This window comes from Anoplolepis gracilipes, chromosome 5 (genome assembly GCF_047496725.1).
Source record: "Anoplolepis gracilipes chromosome 5, ASM4749672v1, whole genome shotgun sequence".
Taxonomy (NCBI): Eukaryota; Metazoa; Arthropoda; class Insecta; order Hymenoptera; family Formicidae; genus Anoplolepis; species Anoplolepis gracilipes.
The window spans coordinates 6647329-6670222 of NC_132974.1; the positions used below are offsets into that span (position 1 = coordinate 6647329).

Below are 22894 nucleotides of genomic sequence, written 5' to 3' on the forward strand. Positions count from 1 at the left end.
AAATATTACATATATTGTATGTATAAATGATTTTAAAAATTTATCTTTGTAAAAAATTTAAAGTTTTAATTATATAGGAAGTTTCTTAATCGATTTTGTTTCAACCCTCGCCGAAAAGGTAAAGGGTTATATTATCTCGGGGCATCGGCCGACTGATTGGTCGACGACTGGTCAGTGACTGGTCGGCGTCTTCTCGAGCGGCCTACATGAGTAGCCGGAGCAACAGCAAGTTGCCAGGACCAGTCCTGTGGGAATCCTGCGTGCTGTCCTACATTCGCTGACCACGGAAAGCGAGTCTGTTTTCATAACGCGATGTCGAGCCATCGCAAGTTACAATTCTCACGTAACTGGTCAGCGGCTCGACCCCCGGGGTCGGGATGTCTAACAGGTTTTTCTGCGAAATTGCGTCGCGAGACATCCGCGGAGATCTCAGATATAAAAGTAACCAGTCTCGTGTCGTTTCCAGTCGAGGAAACTTCGGGATCATTATTCGCAACGTTTCTCGAAGTTCGAAATAATCGTCGATCTATATCACTAATTATATTAAGACACTATAGGTAAATTAATTATCGATAATGTAAAGTTGTAAATTCTATTCGCGTCAAGTTTAACATCGTTGTAGTGAAATATTTCGATGCAATTATTATATTACAATAGAATGTGACAGAATGTATATTTTATCGCATCGTTCGTGAAAAGCATTATATTAATGTCGCTGCGATATTTTGAAACGAGCGTGAAGATATAGTGGAGAAGATATTTCCGGCAGCGGCAAATCTAACGGACGAGAATCCGTGCGAAACGAGAATTCGCTCGGCACCTTCTTTTCCATTCCGGATTATATAACCACGCTCGCGGGGGTGAGAAGGACCGAGCACGGTGGTGCGAAAACACGTTTCGCCGCGGAATACCCGGACCCTCGTTTCGACGTTTTAATTGTTTCGTGCTCGCCGCTTCTCGCGCGCGGGAGTGCGAGATGAGAAAGTGGAAGCGAGGGAGACGTCCCGAGTAGGGATGATATAAATATACGGGACGTTTAAAAAGTGCTTAAGCGCGTAGCCGGCTACCTAACCCACCCCTGGCGGTTGCGGTAACGAGGGTGAGACCGGCGAAAATTTAGCGTAAAAACCCGGAGGTTAAGCGAGAATTAAGCGCTGGCAGAAGGAGAGAAAGACAGAGAATAAGAGAAAGAGGAGCGAGAGCCAGTGAATTAAATGAGCTTCTCAATGTTTTCCACCTCTTGCGTGTCATTCAACCGCGTCTCCCACGTCGCCTTTTGATCGGATTATATCGAGGTGTTTTCGCAATTCACACGGATAATTAATGAATTGAAATGTTTTTTCCCTTTTGCGAAGCACGCGATTCTTTTGATCAATTCTTTTCTCGTGGCATTTAATTTATTATGATTCTTTCTCTAAACTTAATTAGTTTATTTATATCTTTTTTCTTATTATACGATTAAACTTGACTTTTAGTAAAGCGAACCATTACAAAGTTTAATAATGATTATTGCTTCTTTCTCTCTCTCTCTTTTTTATGATTAAAAAATAATTACAAAAAATAAAGATGCACTAGATTGTATTATGTGCATTTTTCTTCTTGAAAAGGCAGAAATGTTATTATTTCAATTCCTTCTTCATCTCTTCGAAATGAAATGTGAGAGAGATGCTAACAAAAATTTTAAATATTCTCTCCAAAAATTTAATCGTGTACTTTAAGTAATGCACATTGTAAAGTATCAAAACTATAAAAATTACGTTATACATTTAATCCTATTTCTTCCGTTCTATTGTGTCATTCTGACAAAGCTAACTGGGTGGTGGGTTAAATATACGAACGTCGTTCGCCAGGATGAATTCACGTTCGCCAAAGTCCGCCATATTCAAAATTCGAATTTGGCAGCAGGGGCATTCATTTTGCGGGTTCGGCGCCGGGGCTTTCTCAGATATATGGAAATTTCCTTAGCCGGGAACGCGCGGCGTATTCAGAGGGGAGGCCAAGTAATATAAATTCAAATCAGTCCCTGTTTTCTCACACAACAAACTTGGAGGAACTCCGAAGCTGGTTCTCCGACGGTAGTTACTACCTCCTTCCTACCTCCTCCTCACCCTTTCCACGAACTAAGTACCTTCCTGTCCTGCCAGTTACCACCCCCTTAATGAAGATATGTGACAGAACCAACCGCTGTGTGTACGAATCTCTACACATTTCGTTTCGTATATCCTTATCATACATCCAAGTCTCAAAAAAAAGTGATAAGGAATTATTTTCGATATTATTGTAGATATCACTCGACTAATATATTTTGGAAATTCTGAATATATCATCTTCTTGTTATCTCCAGACAATTTAGTGTTAAATAACAATAGGTAAATTTAAACAACGTAACTATTACAATAGAGTTAATTTGATCTTAGTAAATAAACGGCACTATAATTCATGCTATCCACATAAATGCAAAGCAAATAATACGATAAAAGTGTGCATGGTTCCTATAATTAATAATAATTATTAAAAAACTTGCATTTTCTAAATTTTATAGATATAATAAAATAATGATATTTATTTTTACATGAAATTTTGTTCCTAGCAATTATATTGTAATTAATTAAATTACAATTTTCTGGCTTATATATATACATAATATTGGTTAAGAAAATTTCGACTTTTTTAAACCGACAGCAGAGTTATGAAGCAAATCACGTAATCTCTTGTAAAATACCGTCTCGTAAATCATACCTCGCGTGCACGGGGTTGTAAGAAGTCGAAGGATTATATCACGAAATCAATTTGCTGGTCCAATCTCGAAGGAGTTTGACGATGAAGAAGGAAAGGGGGATAGAGAAGGGAGAGAGATGTGTATTTCGCGTTCCTTTCCACTTCCCCTCCACTCGTCTTCGTCGAGCCACCACCGTCGCATCGCCCCCTTAATACCCGCCGCGATTTCCATAATCTTGGGAGGCGCTCTGGCACCCCCTTATAATATAATAATATACGTTAGAGAAGAGAATATATATATATATATATATATATATATATATATACACGCGTTCCGAGGGATTGCAAAATGGCCGACCACGTTAATGCCCCCTTAATATTTAGGGATCTTGCACGTCTGCCAGCTTCGAAGCCGAAGCACCTCCCGCCGTTCCCTTTTAAAATCCACTTTACTGCTCCTATTAAGATAAAATATATCTTCGACTGGACGAATACAAGATATTTTTAATAGTTGTGCATAATTATAAGCTAATTCTGATTTTTAAAATTTTTTATAATATAACGATTAAAATCATATATACATATTATCTTGAAAAGTTGTTTATAATTAGAATTTTTGTCCCTTTGTGACTAAATTTTGATTAATGGAATACCAACTATCCTATACACGCATTATAATAATTTATTGTATATATATATATATATATATATGTATTATGTTCTATGATTTCTACAAGTTCGTCTCTTTCCAATTTCCCGCAAACGACAGAAGATTCCGCGTCGGAATCTTAACTCGGAAACGTGCGGTGCACGTTTAACCCTTGCGCGAATCGGCGATATCGCGCGCGCAAGGCGACGTGGTTCCGTAACTATTCGTGGAATTTGAAAAGTCAAAATTCACGGCGTCATCCCCCGCCGATTTCGTGCCGGCTGTGTGTTCTCGGGTCCTCTCTCTCTTACATGATAACGCCGTTGGAAGCGAAACCGTAGGTATTGCCAGAGTTCTCCTAGCGGGAGTCTCCTGACGACACGGCGGAAAGAGGGAAAGGGGGATTGCGGCAGATCGCGGGGAGGTAAGTTGGAAAAGGGGGACGTGCCCATCCCTCGTTCAGCCACCCGGCGAGACCCCCGCGTTGTCCCGCGCAGCCCCCCCCGGCACGACGATACCGGGGGTGGTAGGTCGGAAGGAAGGCGAGAGAGAGAGTCTAAGGTAGATTATATTATTTCTCCGCCCCTGCCGGGGGCTCACCCGCCATTTTGTGAATGTTAAATCATTTATTGATCCAAGAAGGTGCCACCCACCCTCCTACCCGCGCGACCTACCTCTGAAACGGGACTCACACCACACCATACCACACCGCACCATACTACGCCACCGCCGCCACCCATCCGAGTACGCCAGCCACCCGACGTCTGAAAGGGGCCGATCCTTATTCTGCGAAGCGAATTTATATACCCACCCTGCGCACGTGTAGGTGAACGTCTGTACGGGTCGGTGATGCGCGCGTGTACGAGGGAGAGAATTTCGAAACGAACGGCGAATTTATGGCCTCGCGGGGCTCCGGATTTCTCTCCACGGTCCTCTTCCGGCCCTCCTTCAAGGCGGCGCACCTCCTTCAGACTTCCTCGCGGGAATCCCTTTCCGAAGTTCCGGCGCGGGAAGTCGTCCTTCGTACAACCCTGCTGGTACACTGGCTGCGCGGTTCGTCGCGGCTGATTGGACGCTGCACGGATACGTGCATGATGCATCTTCGTTCACCAATCCCGGAGATCTCGCCGTTAAATCTGTCCGCTTTGATTTGATTATTTAATCGTTGTAAAAAAATACGCGAAAGATCGACGATGCGCGTCTTTCGAGATTAATACATTATTAGTTTGAATATAAATTAGGGTAAACGTATCATTGCGCGTTTCGAATTTACGCTCGTGTTAATACTGACAATGAGAGTAGCACTTATTTCTCTTTTAATAAATCTCTTTCATAATAACTTCTTACAAATATTTATTAGCAACGGATAAAGCTTTTCTTTACAAATAAATATTACCAACATCTCGTAAAGAGAATTTTATTTCAATGTTAATAGCGACTTCATCAAAGTTTTTTTTGATGAAGAAATAACAAAAAATGTCACACAGTGCGCAGTCTCTCTCTTTGAGAGACAATGCTTGGAAAAAGACGAATTTTTCCACGCGCAGAATCGTAAAAATCCGTAACCAGGAGAAGGTGGGGTGGTCAGAGGGCAGGAAGGGCGCTGGAAAAGGAGAGACGTGACCGAAAAATAAGGGCGAGGTCAGTTGGACGCGAGCCGTGGAAAAATTCGCGTTAATATCAACCACGTGTCTTATTCGACGTATTAGTGTGCACTTTATTTTCGCTGAAATTTCGCATACAGTTTGGATATCCCGTACGTATCGAGTCTATTTCATTTTCAGTGTCACGTCGAATTACAATATCAATTATAAGAATATATTTCTTAACGAACAAAACGACGCAAAACAAAATAATCAGGTAAAGACGCGTGCGCGCGCAAAAAAACGTACAATTATAAACGCATATAGAGATGCTGTGTAAATACTAAATCCTAATTTTCGCCAAGTCGATATTAATCAAAATATCATTTAAACGAACGCGTGATGAAATTAATAGATTTCTTCACGTCTAACTGCGACAATGTTAAAAAGAGAAACTCTATCACCATGTTGTGCCGCCGCCATCGATTTCCAATTACATTAATTACGTTTCGTTTAATCATACTATTTGATATTTGTTAAATGTGCAAACATTAAACGCGCGTTAAATTTTCATTATGTCAACATTAAACTCAGTCCCTGTTGCATTCATATTACGTGAATTAAAAGCCTGTTTATTGATAACTAGTAAACGTAAATTTTTAGCAGTAACAAAAGATAAAATATAAAACAATGGTAAATGTAAAACAATAACATATTTTAGTAAGCACATAATCAGGTAATGTATTATATTTATCACAAAATGTGTTCGCTGAAAAGAAATCGGAATATAATGGCCGTGGTTTAATTCACGTAAAATACAATATGCTAAAAAATATACATATATACGAATTTAATGAGCTATAAGATCTAAAGTTTGACGGAATAATAATTGAAATAAAACTTGCAAAATTGTCAATTCGCGTAATCGAAATTCATGATTTAAAGGTCGGTCTCGAATCCCACAGTCGCGCCATCCCGCGATTACCTCAAAACCTCATGAATTCTGGGGGAGCGATTAGCGATATGATTTTATATTTGACACGACGGGCAGACGGGCGTAATCGCGTGAGTCGCGAAACCACGACCGACGATCCCAATCGACCACCGGCCTACGTCGGTTTAATGCAATTTCGGTCGCAGTTTCGCGAAATATGCCGTGTCGGTTCGCGACACGAGGGTGGAGAAAGACAGAAAAATCGCAAGAAAGTGCAAAAGTTCCGGCCGTAGGCCACAAGTGTCCTAACTATCTCGCTGTCGGAATTCGGAGCACGGCGATTATATGGACGGCGACACCGAAATCTCGGTGGCCGTCGAAATTTGCGGGACGGACGCGCGAACGAGCGTCCTCGCCACCCCCCTTCTCGCCCCCTCGTTGTCCGAATTCGCATTCCGACGCACCAAACTACCTCCTCCTCCTCCGCTTCCCTTCTGAAAACCCCCTCCTCCCTTTTGTCACCCTACGGCGGGCAAACCAATTCCGTTCACCTCGGACTTTCCCGAACAAACAGTTGATAGTCCGATAGAAAAATTTTGCACAAAGCGTTTCTGAGAAAATTTTTCATCGCGCTAGGACGCATCTTTAAGTAAAATTCTGCTTGATAAGTTAGAGTTAGAAGATTTAACTTCGCGATCACTGTTCGGGAAGAATACTGCAAATATGAAAAAAATCACGCATGCTTTATTATTGCACGTATTATATTTTAAATTTATAAGTATGTTATTTCGATATATCTTTATTGTATTATTTACTGTATCAACTGAGCAGAGATAATTATATTTGGGTTCATTGTTTGTTTGTCCTATATCGCATAAATTATCTCATACTAATTATCGCGCTTCTAATCGTGCTAATAGAAAATTAAACAATTATGTATTATTATCGGCAACAAATAAAAGAATTTATTTTCTAAGTATAGGTAAATTTACTAGTTTCAACACTATTAATATTAGAAATACAAATATATAAATATATATTCTAATATATATTTAACATACCTTTTTTATCTTTTCACTTTAATAAAATCTTATAATAAAAAAAGTCATTCTTTGATAATTGTAGATATTAAGGATACTTTTTCTTATGTGTAATTACTTTTAACATCTTATTAAAACAGATAATAAAGCAAGTATTATCGTAATAATATTAATGAAAGTTTTATATGAACAGAGCGGATCAATTAATCATGAAATGTCAGATTATATTTTACATTTGCTAAATCAGACTTTTTTAACTTCCTGCATATAATACATAATAATTTTCAAAAAATATAATATATATTATATTTTACGTATACATATTTTTCATATTCATTTTCGGCAACATTTTCAGATAAATTCAAACAGAATTACCAACATTCTTTACTAATTTATCTGAAAATATCGTTAAAGGTTAGTACGAAGCCCCATGATAAACCGTACAAAGTTGCCAAGGGCTAGAGCTAGGCTTAGGCCCATGGAAAATGCGGGATTTCAATTTGTTGGTCGAGTTCCGAGACGTGCTCGCGGCGTAGGGTATACGGGGCGCCATAGTTCGGCGGCCCCACCCCTGACGCGTCGTTTTGCCTAGGGTCGAAAGGGGTGGACGAGGGATGACGCGGAGGCGAGAGAGGGTTGCGAATGATATAGGGGCGGCGACGCCATTTTGAATTAGCCATGCTTAAGAGAGCAAGTAAGAGCGAGTCCGAGAACCGGAAAATAGAGAAAGAAAGATGCTTGCCTGGAGAAAGAGAGTGAGAGAGAGAGAGAGAGAGAGAGAGAGAGAGAGAGAGAGAGAGAGAGAGAGAAAGGAGAGAAAGAAGAGAAGGGGGTGAAATTTTTATTAAAGCTCTTAGCAATGGTTGCCGGGATTCATTCTTTAGCCTTCGATTTCTTTATCAAAGACTGTATACAGATAATTAGGCGTACTAAATAATCACTTTAAACTTTAAGAATAGGCCCAAACAAACGTCTCTTAATTTCTATTTATAATCGTTAATTTATCTGCACGATTGAAAAAGTCTGCAAACATACTAATTTTCTAAACGATCATGTCATTGTGACTTTTTGCAGAAATATTGAAATCATTATTTCAATCTCACTTTTAATTATTAATCAATTTACGCGATGTCACGAGCGTCGTCGCTTCGGAATGCGATGTGAGATGCTCTTGCAATATTGCATTTACTTGCGCGTAATCAGGTTATCATGAATTATATCGCATCAACGTTGCGCTATATTATATCGGGAATGAATATAATACAGTGTACCACATAGAACGCGGATTATTACAACCATTCATTGCAAAATGCTGAATTAGTGTGACATAAAAGCATTTTTAGAGATTCATCGCGCAATTAAATGATGGTTATATTATAATTATCAGCAATTTAATTTAAGGAAAGAAACATATTTCGATTCTATAATATTCCATGTTTTAAATTTTGCGAGTCCTGCACTATTCCATTTATATTACCAATGTAAATTTTTTTGCAATTGTAACTAATAAATATCTTAAATAAATTACCATTAGTTACTTAATTATAAATTAAAAATTTAATAATTAGTTTATTAACCGACAATGCATCATGTATTTTCCGCTTCAAGAAAAAATTAAGCCTTTATATTAGGAAGCAATATAAGCATATGGTCAGTGGTCAGTATGCATAATTTTTTAATTGTTATATTATTTATTGTATTATATATTATTTATATATTAACATTAATATATTTATTATATTATGTACAGTTAATTTATTATTATTTATATTTGTACCATTACTGCATAATTTATTTATGTAAAAAATCTTCAATACGTTAAAATGTTCAACTTTTATCTGCAATCTCTCTGAAAAAAAAAATAAATAATATGTTATAAATTTGTGAATTTTCTGTATACTGCCCTCTATTATGTTTCGGTTATTGATAAAGAAGAAATCATTCTGTATTCGATGCAATATCAGTAACAGAAGCAATATTCTAAGTGTAGCTGGTATGTAGCAGATGGCACAAGCTGGAATTTCCATGAAGCCGATACAATAGAGATCTACTATTCCACATTTAAAAGATAACATCTAATAAATAATATAAAATACATTAATATTAAGAAGATATTTAAAATAAACATATCGACAAAATATTAAAAAAATAATTACACAATTATGCAAATAACAGAAATGAGATTAAAAAGAGGAGAAATTGGAGTGAATCTAATGGAGAAATTTGGTAACAAGCACATGTATCAAGTAGCTTGTAAAGTGCCCTTAAATTTCCTGGTTTTAAGCAGGGTAGATACGCGGAAAAATCTATGACCTAGCTTAAAAGGGCGCTTCTAATTGCGCCAGCACGCCGGAGGCCGTTAGAGTAAGTCTTGGCTAGAAACGTTCGTATAATGAAAAGCAGAGAAAAAAGAATAAAAAGGATTGGTAAGGAACGAGGTACTTACTCGATTGCCGCGGTGCAAAAGGAGGAAAAGCAACCTTTAAACGCGACTAATTATCGTAAGAGACAAAGCAATTTTTTGCCGCATCTAAAATATCGAACGCACTCTCGGCCTAAATTTTAATTATCAACATTTTCAATTATTAAGGTTGATTGCTATAAATTTGACCAGTAATTATAAATTAAAAATGCAACGATCGTCTGGAAATGTTGTTGCGGGCGTAGCTGCCATAAATAAATTTGCAAAATTATATTCAACGATGTTGCGTCGTGGAAATATTAATTATATTATGAATTATGATATTCGCGCATCTTATTAGTAATGCATTTATTTACAATGAAAATGAAAAAAACTGTTTTTTTACCTAATTATCAATTATACTAACCAATCGATTCGAATAATCAATCAGATAAGAATCGCGTACGTGTGAATAAACGAGATGAGGGGAAAGAGTAGAAAGTGGTAAGATTCGCCGTGGAACGAGAAGCAGGTCCGATGAAATTTATAATTTGCCGAAGTTCCTCTGGCATGGGCGATAATGGGGCCTGAGTTGCTTTGGGTCTAGCTTCGTTCCTTTTTAAGTTTTAAATAGTTTCGCGCGAGTTTTAATTAGGAAATTCATCCCACCACCCCATTCGCCTCTATTATGCTCAACCAACCCCATGAGCGGCGAGCGGCGACGACGGTAGTGGTGGCCGAGAGAGGTGATGGTTCATTGAAAGGGGCACAAAAAAAGCATGATGGTCATCGTTTTTCTATAGGTAGAGAAAATTATACGAACTTATAACGAGGCGAACTTTTCTCTGTTTGTACCGATCGCGTTATTATATTAATTATATAGTTCAATCGTAAAGTGAGTTTTTTCCTTTTTTATTATTTAGTTCTTAGAAAAAAAATCTTCAACCGCTTCCTTTGTATTAAGTTTTTTTTTTATAAGATCATAAACTTGATTCATAATTGTATACATATGAACATTTATAAATAACAATGATTTATTCAGTTTATATCTTCAAGTATCAAAACAAGTATTATTGATTTTTGCAAGAATCATCTTGCAATGATTCGTATTATTTTTATTGCGTGTCATTTACTTACTTATATAATATAATTACATAGAATAAAAAATATTTATGAATAACAATTTATTCAGTTTATATCTTCAAGTATCAAAACAAGTATTATTAATTTTTGCAAGACTCATCTTGCAATGATTCGTGTTATTTTTATTGCTTGCTATTTACTTACTTATATAATATAATTACATAGAATAAAAAACGTAATATTATAATACGTATATATTATAATTTGTTTTGCAAAGTCTACTTAATTGTTATGTGTATAAAAAAGAAATTTTATTATTTTAGTTTTTTCATAAGTAAGAGATAGAACAGATATTTATGTACTTTATACAATTTTATATAAGTAAAAAATGTTTTATAACTATCACTAAAGAAAAAGATTTTATGTATGCTAAAACACACAAATAATTACGAATAGTTAAAAGGTGAATCACAATTTTTTTGAGAAATTAGCATTGAAAGAGTTTATTCTTCAAACATGTTTTTCAGGTTTATGTCATATCAGATAGAGATTATGTACACACATTGAGGAAAATCAAAACTCACGTTCTGGATTACTCTGAGAAACTCGATCCAATAAACAGAGAGACGGAAAACCAAAACGTGCAGAACGTCTTCATTGTATTCCGCGTGGCCGGTAGCATCGATCGCCGTACTTTTTGCCTTTCCCCTTTCGCTTTGATACGACCCGGCTTGAGAAGCATCATTCCCTTCCCCCCTTTGTCCCCCCCTGTCCATAGCAACTCTCCCTGGCTATAGAGTCTCCCCCCGACGACCCCTGCGCTGCAGCAACCATCCCTCCGGCAACCCCATTCGCCGTTTACTTTATTCTTATCTAAAATACTGGAGGAGGCGAAGGTGGTTGCGTCCCTCGCTCTTTCTTCCCGCTTTTCCGAGTCTCGCCTCGCCACTACTCTCCCTCCTCGTCCACCCCCCAACAGCACCCGCGGTCTTTCTTCCCTCGGGCTGCTCGAGAAGGTGGAGGTGACCCACCTCCACCTTCAACTTCGTCTTCTCTCAAGGAGCGGAAGGAGCAAAAAGCTCAGAAAGAAGCAAAAGAGAGGCGGGAGAGATTTGACTTGGTAGTGGGGAAGCTCGCGATCATTTTTAGAGGTTTGTTTGCCCTCGCAGCTCGCGGCGGAGATTGCACGGAAAGTAGAGGGGTCAGATATAATACTGTATATTTAGATACTTGGCGCGCTCTCTCTCTCTCTCTCTCTCTCTCTCTCTCTCTTTCTCTTTCTTTCCCTCTTTCGACGATATACGTCGGCGTGTTCATTAAATCTTTAATGTAAAGTAACGACGTAGCTCATCATACGTTAACTTAAAAAAAATATATCAAAAAGAAATATAATTTTTTTTGTAAATATATATGAATAATAGAAAATATTAAAAAAAAAGTATTGCCGTACGCGATCACATGCATAAATTATTTGGAAAATCTGTTATTACGAAATTTAATACGGTAAAAATTCTGTATAGTAAATTTTATTTCGTTGACAGATCGTCTATAACGAATGACATAAGTGTAACATGGGCTGTATAACAAAAAATTTATGTCTTAGATAAAATATAACTCTATCGAGTCACCGTAACGATTTACGCATTTTTCCCTTTAGGTGATAAAACAGGATTGCGCCGTTTCCATGGTGGGTGGCAATTAAGGACTTTCGGGCTATATTCTCGGCCATCCCTTGCCTTTTTACGACTGGACCGATCCTAAACCTTCTCGCTCAACCACTTCTCGTTGTATCCTCGTGTTCTCCAGTGACTTTACGAGGCTGCCCTCCGGAGTCATTCTTTATCGCCACGCCTGCACTTTTGAAAAGTAAAAGTACCGTACGGTGACTTAAAATTACCAACTTTTTAATATCCTGCGATCTACGTTTGCGTGAGCAGTTACTTTGTAAGATTTAAAAATACTATAGTGTCTGTGCTTAATTAAAAGTATTTTCTTAAATGTGCCTTTTCATGTGTTATATTTCACAACTATTCCCAGTTACATACTAATTATTTATTTCACTTTTTGTGTTGATTCCATTACATATGGAATTACAAAAAATAAAAAAGTTGTTTTGTATATTGTAATTCCTTTGTGGAGTCTTTACATTTACATTTAAGAAAGAAACATTCTTATTTAAATCTCTTTATATAGAGATACACAATAAAATAATTCTGTGACTTATGTAATCAACTAATTATATATTTATTTATTCTATTTATAAATCAATTTATTTATTAAATTTACTTAATAATTAACTATTTCTATTAATTACTACTATTTCGTAGAATCATTGTTGAGCTTACTGCGGAGGAATGTCTTTTTCATATAAATATATAATACATACGTATTTAATGAGATAATAAAGGATATTTAAAAATATTTGGAAATATTCTTCTGCTTTAAGATTGTTCAACTTCTTTAAGAATTATGCGCATATATTATATTTTACATACAAATGCACACAATTATATTAAAAGAATATGTTTGCATATCTTTATTTCATTATATGCTCCGATAATGTGCCACGGTCATCATATAGAAGAACTGGTATTTTCTAAGCTATGCTTTCAAGCGAAACTCTAGCAAAGGCGCAGGCTGCTTTGTACAACCTCTGAAAGAACCACTGATTAGAAACAAACTCAAAAAATTTACCGAAAAGGCTTCCGGGTGCCGTTGCAAAACCTGTTTTACGATAGTCGAATTTTCAACCCTTCCTCTTCCGCCTTCGGCCCCTTTGCATCGACCCCTCTCGCCCTTTTGGCCCAGTAACCTCTGGGGTAAGAAATTATCGGACTCCTGAGAAATATTTTAGACCTGCGCTCGCAATAAGATTGTACAAGAAATAGCTATTTATTTTGCTTTTATCAGAAAAATAATTTAATAAAAATCCTTGAATAGCGAATCTAAATATGAAGTAAATCTTGAAAAGTTTTATATTTTATAGCGCATATTAATTTTAAATAGCTACATTCTTATACTTACAAAACATGTTTTTTGTTATATTTTATCTTATTTACTTTTATTCACTTGATTAGATTGTTTATATTTAACATGAGGTCAGTATGAGATTATTTAATTCAAAAATGCGCGATTGCAAAAAAAACCGTGGAAATATGACTAGTGCAAAGTTTATTTGTAGCCTCAAACGACGTAAAAACAAAGCTTCTTAAATTTATGGTACAATTAAAAAGTCTTTATTATTTTCTCAGTGACGCCGCATCGCCATCTTTTGTTTTTGCCCTCTGCCTTGCCTTATGATGTCATAATTTATCCAGCCGACGTCCTCTCTCGACTATTGTCCCTTTCAAGACATTATCAAAGGGACGAGATCTTTGCTCATCCTTCCATTTCGTAGACACGGAATAGCGAGAGATTTATAACCTTTTTTTTAAGAATCGATTAATCATTGTCACCATAATTACGACGAGTTCATGTAAAAATAATATTAAAAACTTGATAACTACTAATATAGCTGCAATTGTCATGAAAATTAATTAATATATATGCAACTACAAATTGTATCTAATAATATAATAATATAATAATATACTTAAAAAAGAGAGAAAAAAAACACTAATCTATTAAATACGTTATGGTCTTACAACAAATCAATTTTTTGATCATCATAACAAGTCTATCGAGGTATTGTCAATGCAAATGTTCAGAATCATACACGCAATCGATATCTAAATAAATATACATAAATCTCAATATGTGCACATGTTTTAAATCATTGCGGTTTTGACTATTTTATTTTCAAAGATTTTAATGTAAATACTATACATCAACATTTAATCTTAAATTTTTTTTCTCTAAGCAAGATATAAGAGACTAATAAAAATAAAAAGGTAATCATATCAAATTATACGAATCGAAAAGACATAAAATATCTTTTAATGAGACCGTACCGATAACATTTATTTATATCAAAACCGATTTACTGTAACAATAACATTTATTTATTTATTTATCAAATATATAAATCAAGCAATTCATTATAATTTACCGATGGAAAATGCAAATGTCTCTTAATTAATGCGGATAGGAAACCAATAAGCTTTTTGTTCTTAGTAGAATGCTTTCAATACAGGCGATCGGCATATAATCGAAAAGCTAAGCGACGGGAAAATTGCGATCGGAGGGTGACCAATCGTCCGTGAAAATTGAAAAACTATTTCGATCTATAGCGTTCGCATAGTGAGATACCCCGGAGTTTACCACGTTACTCCCACATTTAGTCCTGCAATTGACTCTCCTTTAATCCACTATGTTACTCGCTGCAGTGTACTTAATTCCACAGGCGTACTATTATTATATTATATATTCTCAATTATTATAAAGCAATCAACGGACAACGAACATTAAATTTTCACATTCTACTCATCTCACGCACCTTGTAATAGAAATAGTAATCCTACATATGCAAAGATGTTTAAGTTTTTCTCCTCAGTATAATATTTACCATACATTATCTTTGAAGCATGTTACGTTTGACATAATTGTAACGTTCATAACGACATGCATAATTAATAATGAAACCCTGAGCAATACGTGATCGGAAGAGCACTGATTGCGTCATCTGCGTATGTTATATTATAAACGCGCGCGAAATGATACAACTATTATATTATCTAAAAGCGCATATATATTTAAAATATCTTTACGCGCAGAGGAAGAAGAAGGGAAAACGACACTCGTTACATTCGGAACAAAAGGATCCTCTACGAACAGCTGCACAGTATATCGACCTTTCGTCGGGAATTTTCGAAGCAGGCCCGTTCACATGCGATTGGTCAGGTGAGATTTGCATACCGGTCAAACAAGATAATATTTCATGGCCATGTATGTTCGCTGAAAACATGTATATATACCGGATATCTATCAATGCATGTTCGCGATTCAATTTAATGTCCGGTCGTCCTTCTAAAGAGTTAATCGCTCAAACAAGAGATAGTGCGACGTATAATAATGTTTGTCACTCGTCGAAAGCGTGCAATTGCAAAGCGATAATTGCTAAACATTATTCATCTCACCTGGATTATGTTCAAGAATTGCATATCACATTTAAAGATGAGCATTAAAATTAAAATATTCATATTCAACTACATACATCACAGAAATTAATTATGCAAAAAAATATCTTCTTTCTTACTAAAAATACTTAAAAAAATTACAAAAAAATATCTTCTTTAACTTGAACAATTCGGTGTATAAATTCGAAAAGATAAAACACATTAAGCACAAAACAAGAAATGTTTTGTATGGGAATCCTGTTTATTATATGGAATTCCCTGTCTTTCTTGCATCTATTATTAAAATAATTAACAATTTAATTAGCTTAAATTTTGTCTAGTTTAAATTAAGAGTTATTTTTTTACAAACTTTTTACGAATTATTTAAATGTTATGATGAAGTTTATAGTCGGCCACTAATAAATCGTGTTTATGCGTCTTGGAAAATCATGCTCGCCAGCTGATCTCAGACATGACGTCCTATGTTCATATACGTAGCTTCACATGCTACGTTTATATCCGTAATCTAATACCTCCTTGATCGTGAATCGTGCGAGGTTGAACGATAGGCGAATTAATTAAATTCCAGCGTGCGGCAAGCCTTCGGCTCGTTTCGCGTAATCGTGCATTTCGTCTCATTAGCACGATCGTTAAATTATCCAAAATTCGGAGAGTAAGTATATTGTAAATATTGCGTTCAGAAGCGTCGTTTGACATCGACATCTATCGTGCACAAGCAAAAAAAGTTCATTTTATTTATATTTATATATTATTATATATATTCATTTTTATTTTATATAACTATATATATGTGGTTTCAGTTTCTGCGACATTTCTGTTCATACTTTGTATTACTAAATCTTTAATTATATCTTTCAGTTGCTCGCGGCTGTGTATATATGAATATACACATAACAAATTTTATTAATTTTCGTGCAAAACCATTGCCTTATTTATTTCTGCGACATTTTCCACTGTTATATTTATTTGCCCGACGACTTCTACTATGTTATTGATTTTCGTAATATTTCACTGATCAAAATAAGCTACAGCCATTCGACCATTTTAATTAGTTATCGAGAAGTCACAGGTATCGTTTATTCGTCTTGTCAATTAATTAAATGGTCCTCACATAATTTTGCATACTTTACTTACAAAACAATTAGATTATCAAATGCAAAAGCAAATAATTGATTGTCGAGCTGCAAACTGTTTCTTTGTCAATGGATTAATGATACAATGAATAATCAATAAAAACAATCATTGCTACTGCAAACTTACAAGTAACTAATCACTCTTGTTAATATTATACATTGATAAAATATTAGAACAAAATGAAACTCAAAAGGTTTAAATATATTTTTTTATCTTTACATTCGTGTACAAGAAAGTAATTTAAAAAAATAATTAAAAAATAATATTACAACTCATTATTTCCAAAAAATAAAAGCCCTTTAAATTATTCTTTTTCGCAGGAAAAAAATTTATATAAAGACCTTCAAAGAGATACAAAAAAGAGCAACATCGGCAATTTTCACATATATTTCCGGTCGTTTCCGTTTACAAATCGGCGGATCCGCTGCAAATTTTTGCATTCGACTAACATGCAAGAAAATAAGAAAGATCCGCGGAGAAAATAGGAAAACAAAACTCGACTCACGATTTCTTGCATACCTTTCGCATTACTGGCCTCATCCTCTTCACTTTGTCCTCGTTCGCCTCTTTCCTTCTCGTCCACGAGCTCCCTTCCTTCCCCCATCAGGTTCGTCTCTCCCTTTCTCCTCTTCTATTCTTATCTCCTTTTTCCTTCCTTTCGACTCGGTGTTCCTACCTTCCATTGTTGTTGCAATAAAAACAAAGATCTGAAGGCGTCTTTACCATCTCGAACCGGGGAAGATGCCGGTCAATATGCTTGGGAAAATTAAAAAGGAATATCATCTACAAACACAACAATAAGAATAATATTTTAAACATACAAAAAACATATATAAAATATCTCAATATATATAACTTTTCGAATTTTATTATATTTTTTGAAGAGCAATTAAATCACACAATGAATTATTATTTATAAACAAATAAATATTAAAGGAATAAATATTAAAAAATAGAGTCGATAATTGTTCGTTTCTCCATACACATATTTTCTCAAATTATGTTTTTCAAATTATACTTTTATCATTCGATTCATGTCGAATGAAGGATATTGGTCAGATTCTTCTCGGTGACCGCCCCTTTCTTCGATCTCTAAAAATATTCTCAGCCATTTTTCGCCCCCACCAACGCAATTCGCCCTTCGAAAGAAAAGCAGTAAAGTCGCAGTAAAGGTGGGAGAAGTGTAAGGGGTAAAACAATGGAAAAAGTTTCGCCATCTTTAATTTCATCCCTATACGTCTTACCGAGGGTAGGAGGCGAATGGCTAACTGGTAGAAAAAAAGAATAAAATAAGATCAATATATAAATTCAGTTTGACAACTATTTTTGTGGAGTTTTTGCAAATAGCATATATTATACTACATATAATATTTCAATAAAATATATGTTAAAAATAATCGTGTTTTTAATACACGGTAAAAAACATTTTGTATTTTTGTTGAAATTTTCTTGTGTAGCAATTTTTGTGTTAAATTTTTAACATACTCTTATGTTAATATAACATACTGTCGTTATGTTATTTTAACTTTTCTGCATTGTGAATTAATATATTCACCGTTTCTAAGAGTTAAAACAACACAATAACAAGTAAATCTTACACTAATTCACATTTTTGTGTTAATTTTTTATATATTATTTGTGTTATTTGTTTACATATTTGTCTTTTGTTAAATTAACATTAAAATTAGAGTGGATAAATTGGGACACGAGCAATAAGTGGGACACGAGTTAAATTTAACACAAAATTTTTTACCATGTATCATAAATATTTATACATATAATTATTAGATCCTGAAAAAAATAGATTGCTATATTATTAAAATAAATAAAAATCATGAATGATAATACTTTTATTTCATATATTATAATTTTAACACTTTTGATTTATATGTTTGTTTTTAATGCATTTTTAATTCAAATATATATGGTAATACATATATACATACTAATTTTAATTAATTCAGCAATCTCTATTAATTATTCTTTTAAAATATTACCGATAAACACTTTTCAGATTAAAGATTGTAACCGATGATTAATTGTATCTTAATTGTATCTACTTAACTGTACCTACAAGAAGACCTTTGATTAATATACCTTACGTATTCTGCGACACGATCAAAATCAACAGGTTTAGGTCGCAGGTGCTAGATGGAGATGGCATCATTTCAAACAACCAACAATACATGCATACTGAATTATTGTACAAAATATTATTATTCCTTAAATTTATTGTTTAACAAATAAATTAAAATAATTTTGTTTATGTCATATAATTCATTGATACGGAAATAATTCTAATACCAGTGCAGCATCATTGTCCTTATCGTTCGTCGTCACAGTTGCGAGGAAATGATACGATAAAGGAGAGCAACATATCTTGTGACAGAATAGTAATTATTGAAATTCGATTTTTATTGTTTTTGATAACTATTAATTCACTTGAAATTCGATTTTAAAATAAATTTCGCTTGAAGTAAAGTATAAAGTAGACACGTTTTACTTTTGTTTATTCTTCTAGACAAAGATCTTCTAGAATAGAGAATTCGCTATCTTGAAGAGTTTAATTTAAAGATTATTAAGCATTAATCAAATGTCATATTTGAGAATAATACTATTTTATTAAAAATATACATTCTATTGTAGAAGTCACTGTTAGTTGTAACCTTTTATCATTGATAGTCGTTACTTATTTTTATATGATATGGGTTAGAGAAACAATTCAACATTCAAAAAGTTAATCAAGATTATAAATATTTGAACAAATATAAAAATTTGCGAATAATTACATCGATGATTAAGGGGGGGGAGAATCAAGTAAACGATCATTTTTTGTTATTGCTTAGAAAATTCATTTAATATCTGGAGAATGTGTTCTCAAAGCGGTAAGTCGAAGTTCAAAGTCTAAGTGTCCCTACGGAGTCATTAAAGTCATTAAACGTCGCCGGCGCCGAGCGCTAAAATGCGCTAAATAAATAAAAAAAAAAAAAAAAAAAAAAAAAAATAGCGGCTAAAATGGATGATTTTACAGAGGAGGAAGACTTATTATATGGCCCTGGCATCGCAGACTAAGCTTACATTAGCCGTAAGTCCCCTTAAACACTACTTTTCTGTACCGAAAACTTTAAACGCGTTTTTCTCAAAACGTAAAATTTCACGCGCCGTGCAGTGTAGCACCTACAATTTTTAACCGATCGTAACGAGTTTTAGCATATATATTCTTTAACTTATTGACCTTTGCATGAACCTAAAAGTTTATTAAACAATTAATAATAAACATTGTTTTTGCCATTTTTTTATAAAAGAAAAAGGTAACTTTTTTCTCAAAATGGTCCTGAATTTTTAATTTTCGATTTTTTTTTTAAATTTAGGTTCATGCAAAGCATATGAACGCATTTTAACGAAAAAACTTTGGTTTTTTTATTTTAGTTAATTAGAGCTACCTGAGCGTTGCACAGCGCAAATCCGAGGAGTCGACTTCAAGCAGCTACTGCGCCGCCATTTTTAAATTTTTCAACATAAAAAAATTTTTTTTATATACCTTAAATCATGAATATTATGATGTACTTTGATCCGATTTTATAAATCTTTCCATCTGTTTAAAAAAAATTCGGGAAAAACGGCCGTTTATTTGACCCTCCCCCCTTAAATAATTCTACCTACCACTTTTTTTGTTTCTCTTCCTTCCCTATTCGATCGTAACATGCACACTAATTAACCTAGCAAAAAATCCACGTCTCATCATTAATTACGTCATATATAATAGTATGTACAATATACATAGGTATAAAGTGTTATTTAACACATTTCAAACATATCTGTTGATAAAACCTTCATCCGATTTTTGTATTCAGATTCTATTTATTTCATTGTACTTACGTTATATTGAATCATAATGTCAGAATTAAAAATGCGTTCCTTTTTACATAATTAATACATCAAACGAAGTAATTTTCTTACGCGCTATCATATTCCATATTACAAACTATTAAAATATAACAAAGGTTTTCTTTTTAGCTCAATTAATAAATAGTTGTAAATTTTAATCATTTACTAATAAAGTTTTATTTTCACTAAATATGTAATTGCATTAAATAATGCATACATTTAATGTGAAACAATGTAAAATGGAGTTTTTGATATATTTGCTAATCTGTATTATTAAACTAATTACGATATAAAATTAATTTATTTTGATATTTATTTATTAAAAACGTTTGATATTTATTTATTAAAAACATATATTTGGAATAATTTATTTACAATATTTTGTAAAGATGCAAGAAAAAAGTTTACATAATTTTTCACTTTTGACGACAAAATTCGATATAGTTGTAAATAGAAACTTTAATGTATATTGCTACTATGAATGAATAAAAAAAATTATTCTATCGTGTTTGTGTAAAAATATGTACGAACGGTAATTCCAAACCACTTCTATGTTACATAAGACTTATAGCAAACATATTTACTACTAGTCTATATTCGAACAATGATACAGTTGTTACGAAGTACATGATTATCCTCTTATATAATTTATATTTGAAGGACGTGTTAATGACACACTATTATAGCCACATAGCAAACATAATTAAAATCATGAATACATATTTAAATATATATATTTAAAATATAATATTTAACTTATTTGAAAAATTGTTTTATCCGCATAGTAATAACATGTAAAGTTACAAAATAATTTGATCTATTAAAAAATTGTTGCCGTAATAATATTATATCATAAATGACGCTTTATTATAAATTAGGCAGTGCATTTTTTCGGAAATTACTTCGAAAAAAAACAGATTTTTTACGATCGTAAAATTTAAATAAAACATAATTAATAAGTTTTGATTATATATAGATATTATATATATATATATATATATATATATATATATATATATATATATATATATATACATATATATATATATATATATATATATATATATATATATATATATATATATATATATATATTGATTTTTTTAATATATTGATTATATTATATATAAATATTAAAAAATGCATAATTATGATTTAGAGTGATCATAACATGAGGATCAACTTTAGTAACAAATGGGAGAACAAAAACAATGAAAATAGTTTATACAATATATCTTATCTCATCTTGTTTCAGAGCCATTCTTTGACAATGTGCAGTTGCTTACCTTTGGCTACATTATATTCGGCAAGTCTATATCTCAAGCATATATCTGGTTTAAATACTTATTCATTATTACTTCTAACTTATAACAAATTAATAAAGATTAGCAAGTTTATTAAGTACTCTTAAAAAAACGAACTGATATAAATACACTTAATCAGTAAACTTTGTAAAATCAATAAAAACTTGATTTATTTGCAAATTACAGTCCTCGCAGTCAAATACATTTTTTATGTATTTATTATTTGCTATCTTGTTTCTCATTTTTTTCGATTGGTTGTCCTTCACTTATTCAACTATCATCAATTTCTGTATCATTATCCGAATATAAACTAGTAGTAAATATGTTTGTTATAAAAGTCTTATGTAACATAGAAGTGATTTGTAATTACGATTCGTACATTTTTTTTACAAAAACACGATGGAACAGTTCTTTTTATTTATTTATAGTAGCAATATACATTAAAGTTTCTGTTACGAGATACATGATTAGCCTCTTCACAATATATCTTATCTCATCTTGTTCCAGAACCATTCTTTAATAATGTGCAGTTGCTTACCTTTAGTTACATTATATTCGGCAAGTCTATACCTCAAGCATATACCTGGTTTAAATACTTATTCATTATTACTTCTAACATAACAAATTAATAAAATTTAGCAAATTTATTAAGTACTCTTAAAAAAACAAACTGATGTAAATACACTTAATCAGTAAAATTTGTAAATTCAACGAAATCAAGAAAAGCATTATTTATCAAGCCAAAGATGGCCGTTTCGAATACTTTTAATAAAGATAAGTAGCTGCATACATTATTGGAGCATAAAAATGGCTATAACTCTCAAATAAAATAAAATAGAATGCAAGTTCGTATGAATTATTTTCACTGTAGGCCTTATGCGTCACTGAAGTAAAGCCACATGTCATACATTGATGCAATTACTATGCGTTAATACTTAGTTTATCTGCAAATTACAGTCCTTGCAGTCATATACGTTTTTTTTACGTATGTGATTATTTGCTATTATACCTGCTATATTTTTGCCGACTGGTTGTCCTTCATTATTTTAACTCTCAATTTCCGTGTTATATATATAATGTTGCTT

General features: G+C 33.4%; 1 long non-coding RNA gene across 1 annotated transcript; it reads left to right on the plus strand.

The window, feature by feature from the left end:
• The first annotated feature begins 15153 nt into the window (after window positions 1–15153).
• LOC140666323 (uncharacterized) lies at window positions 15154–20346 on the plus strand. Its single transcript, XR_012046744.1, has 3 exons — window positions 15154–15247; window positions 19649–19702; window positions 20047–20346. It is a non-coding gene; the product is annotated as an uncharacterized lncRNA (long non-coding RNA).
• The last annotated feature ends 2548 nt before the right edge of the window (window positions 20347–22894 follow it).